The sequence below is a fragment of the Tigriopus californicus genome, chromosome 3 (assembly GCF_007210705.1).
Source record: "Tigriopus californicus strain San Diego chromosome 3, Tcal_SD_v2.1, whole genome shotgun sequence".
In the NCBI taxonomy this organism is placed as follows: domain Eukaryota; kingdom Metazoa; phylum Arthropoda; class Copepoda; order Harpacticoida; family Harpacticidae; genus Tigriopus; species Tigriopus californicus.
This window is the reverse complement of record NC_081442.1, coordinates 13,908,610-13,913,667: the sequence shown is the minus strand read 5'-3', so window position 1 is coordinate 13,913,667 and position 5,058 is coordinate 13,908,610.

Here is a 5,058-nt window from a genome sequence, read left to right as displayed (position 1 = left end):
GCCACATCACTTAGTTGCTGCTCAATAAATGTTTACATAATTTGGTTTGAAAGGACATTATGTCATTTTTGCTATATTTCGTGCTTGTTTTAAAATGCATCATTTAGGTTTGTATGGCCGTTAGCGTACTTGAACTTTATAAGCATTTGTGCAGACTACTTAACACATGCCTGAACTGGTTTCAAAAGTTTTTGGATCCTAAAGTCAATTACGTCTGCTCAAAACCGGATTGTGGAGAGTAGGTGAAGAACCTTTAGTAATGACTCTGGAAAAGGGGTTCACTACGGGGGACTTCATTGTGGGGGAGTTGGCTGTGGGGGAGTTCAGTGTGGAGGAGTTCACTCCTTGGGGAGTTTCATGTTGGGGGAGTTCAGTGTGGAGGAGTTCACTCCTTGGGGAGTTTCATGTTGAGGGAGTTCACTGTGGGGGAGTTCACTCCTTGGGGAGTTTGCTGTTGGGGGAGTTCATTGTGGGGGAGATTGACTGGCAGAAAAATACAATGGGAGTTTGCCGTTGGGGTAAACAATTTGCTTAAAATAATCATAGTTTGTCTTTATGAAGTATGAAGTATCTTTGAAGCTTATTTGCATTCTTATTTGCATTCTAGGCTTGTTTTTTCGCATCTGTATTCTCATTTTGAGGTCATTTTTTTGCATAATTTTGATAACCTTAAACATTGTGGCGAGCACATGCTCTACAAGTTTGAAATTCAAGATTTTCTCAAGCACCTTTGCAACACTTAATGTAAGAGAAATCAGCTTATAATTACTTTGAGCGACTTATCTCCCCTTTTAACAATTGGAACAACGTCCGCTAGCTTTAATGAAGAGGGAAAAGAGGGAAAAGAGAGAGCAAGAACCAGTGAGCATCTCATCAGAAACTACGAGTATCACACCATCAGGAACCGGAGAACTTAAGTCCCTGATGGCAGCTAAGGCATCTTGATCTGTGACTACAAGATCATTTAAAAGCACAACTTGGCTAGCCTCGCTAATCTCAACAGACTCATCTTAATAGCAATGACCTGTTGCCCCTAAACTTTGCCAAATGGAAACACGCTAGAGAACTGATCTCCAAGCATGTTAGTCATAACCTCTATATTGTCTATGGCTTCACTTTTGACCTCCAAGGGCCCAACAGGGTGGTTTATCTTCCTCTTGGTGCTTACACCAGAGAAAAATGCCTTCGGATTCAATCGGACAATTGATTGCGCTTGTAAGGTTTATTTAAGTTTATCGCGTCAGTCAAAAGCAATGGACAGTTGACAATCCATTTACAAATTTGCCAACAGGCTGCCTGGGTCACAAAAGAATTTTTTTTTTAAAGTTTTTAGGCAAGCAAGTACTTTTTGTGGGCTAGCGTACCAAAAAACAATAAAAATCGAAGTTGTTTCTTATGATTTTGCAAGGTAGAACATTGCTAAGATGCATTTGGTATTTACCAGGAAAAAGTCCTGAAAAACGATTTTGATTTTACTTCTGTACCCTCTTCTGCTAAAGCTGGGAGCCCTAGCTGAGGTCCTTTAAGCTGGAAAGTTGCCTTTCCGGCTAGAAACACATCATTTCTTACGAGTTGAAGGATTAAGCATTCTAGTTGTTTGGTTTTCTATGATCATTACATGCACTTGATCTCGTTATCCAGAGAGGTGGTACGTTTATCTTCTACTCGAAGGATGACCAATGGCCCATTTGATTAACCATATTTCCTATTTACAGATTATGATCACCCTGGTTAAGAAGAAATAACCTAATCATTATTGCCCAAACGGGCACTTTAGAAGCCAGGGTTGTGCCCTAAGTGATCTAGAATCCATTTTCTAAGCACAAACAAGAAAAGTCGACAAATTACATACCAAAATGATGACTTGAACACCAATTAAAGATTTTCTTTAGGAAGACACACACTGCTGTCTTCAACGTCATTCATGAAAGAAATCGTTGTTGAGTAAACTCTTTCAACAGACATAATAGAAATGACTTGATGGAACATGCAGACGACACAAGGAAAATAACGACTAAAGATTAATGAGATGACATCAACAGGAGTCCCAATGGTAACTCTACAACAACAACAACAACAAGTGTGTGCCTTCAAGAAGAAGAGATTTCTAGACTTCATGGAATACGATTCGAAAATTTGAGAAACTACAAGTATTTTTGATTTATTAGGAGAACATTGATTTTGAAACTATGCTTTAATTCATTGTTTTGATTGTCTATGTAAGCTTTAGCTAAGTTCATCGCATCAGTCAAAGCATTGGACAGTTGACAATCCAAATACAAATTTGCCAGCAGGCCATCTGGGTCTCAAACCCAGTGATTTTAAAAGGCATTTTTATAATTTTTGTTGGCAAGGGCTACAGTTTGGCGGAGGGTTGAGCTTTGACAACAATCTAAGTCGAACGTCATGGGGCTAGCATCCAGAAGTTTTGCTTAGAATGTTCAAGGACTAGAATCAATTAGGGAGCTCTCTTAATAGTAAACTGCACTAACCCTGTTATGATTTGAACCTGTATCATCTGTTAAGAAAGTTCTTTTTTGTGTTGCGTTACAGAAACACAATTACTTTCTTCATTTGCCGCAAAAACATGGAGAAGGTTTGTCTGCTTATCCTCAAAGCACAATGTCAACCGACATTCTTTGCACCAGTTGCATCCAAGGACTGATTATCAAGGTTGCAGCCCTAAAAATGGATAAGAATATTATTGATCATAGATTGAGGCACCAGACTGTCCTTTTCTGCCTAATGAGACCATGACCAAATTATATTCATTGTCATTTGTGGACTCACAAATTGGTTTTGTCCCATTTGGATTGGAGCAGGAACACTTCCATAACTAATGACGATTCCAGCTTGAATCACTTTTATTTCTCACGACAGCAAACTCACGAAGCAGCAGACAATGCATGACAAAATTGAACATCTCCCCCTTCTATGTTCCCGCTCAAAAGGGGACCAAATATGTCAAAACAAAACAAAGCATAGGAAAGAGAAACAAAGCATTAAGATAATTTAAAGAATAAGATCAAAAAACCGGATTGTTTGCTTAGCACCAAGCTAACGGCTGCAACGATGACCATGGGTGTGGAGGAGGGTGCCATCATTATTGGAATGATATCTTTTGAAGGATTGTTAATCTCGATTTACTCTAAAACTGTACAAAAGCAAAGAGAGCGTCGATTTCGTCAATAGCGACCGCCAGGAGGGTCTACTAGCTAGGGACTATACTACTAGCTAAGAACGGCCATGGTCGAGGTTTTTTAGCACCACTTCTCCCACCGACCAGTTTTTGTTGATCGGTTGACTGAAAAAGAACGTTATCGCCCGATGAAAATGGGGAACAAAGTGTACCCTTTGTGGTTTCAACTGAGGTCGCCCGGCATTGGGAACGAGCCTCAATAAAGTCCTAGAAAGGGAAAGGGGTAGACGGGCGTCACGTAAAAGCCCAAGTAGATAACGGCCATAAAACAATGAAAGCTGAGCTAAAGCCATGGGCGCGTGGAGCGTTGCGCCAGGCCAAGAAAGTGGTCTGGAAGGTGGAATTGTGGAGATTGAACGTTTTTCACATAGACTTCATGGACTTGACGGCGGCCTTGGCTAGGCCTAGAGTGCTTGTCAGAGAAAAGTCAATCCAACCAAACCACTTGAGACTTTGCTTTGAACACATCCGGTAGTTCGGCAGTTTGGTGTCGGGCTGATCGACTTCTCGTGCGTTACTCAGTTTCAATCAAAACAAAAGTAGCCATCAACTCACTGGATCCCTGAATTCGGAACTTCATTTTAAGAATCACGTAACTAAATCTGCTCAAAGCTGATTCCCATCGCACACACCAGGTAGCCGCGAGGGAGCCAAAAAATCTCAGAAATCTCGTGAGTGTCGCTTCTCTGACTAGCCCTCTAGCTAGGCCGTTGCTTCTAGGATGGTAGGGCAATGAGCCTACCCTTACCTTTATGATATTGAAAATTGATTTCAATTCTTTGGGAAGTAAAATTAAGATGTAACCGGGGTATTTTGGGGCCAAAACAATGAAAATTGGACCATTGAATCCCAAGTAACTAAGTAGTGGTTTAAAAGTTGATATTGTAATTGATAATTCAGGGCTAATTAAATACTTTCCCAATTTCTATTGAATTGGTATTTGAAAATTTTAGTTTTTGCAAAGGGTTTGAACATTAAATTTTTAATTTGGGCTATAATAACATAAAACAATAGAATCAAAGTTGTTTGTTATGATTTTACAAGGTAGAACTATGCTAAGATGTGTTTGGGTATTTCCCTTCTAAACTGTTTCGTGCACAATTGAGTACATCATCCTGATATGATACGGATAAATGATGTAAAGGATGAACGATAGCTCGAAGAACGGTGTTTATCAAAATGTCTTGTGACAATGTATGTTGAAGTCTTGTGAAAACTGGGAAGTCGTTGGATCGCCCAACGTGTGTCTGTTTGGAGGCCAGATGTCAACCAAATGCCAACCCAATGGTCGCAAAGACGCCGTGATCCATCACAAGTAACTCCTCCAGCCCTTGATCATAGATGTACAGTGTCACAGGAACCGGTCGTATCAAAGAGCTTTGGGATTCGGTGTGAATCAATCTCTACGTCGTTCCTATCACCAAGGAAAAACTCCAGTACCGGAGGGCCTGGTCAGCCCAGCTACAACCATGGATGAGGGATGTCGGCTACATGTTTGAAGGGAGGAGAAACAGGAAATCCCGGTCTACCACAACTGGCTATCACAACCCTCTCATATCGAATAAGGGCCCTTATTTGCAACGTCACACGGCCCAAAGAAAACAGGAAGAGACTTGGTAGATAGCTAAATAAACTGCTCTTGCATTGCCTTCAACGCGATGTCTTTTCCTGACTTTATGTGACTCGGGGTACTAATTATAAATGAATAAGAATTTGAAAGAATTAGTCAAAAGCAACACAAACTCATTATCATTCAATACAAAGCTGTCCAACCCATTCCTCAAACTCAACCTTCCCGATTAGCTCATGCTTTGCCTCCAGTAGAACCTACCTTTGTTGATAAGAGGGATTTTTTACGG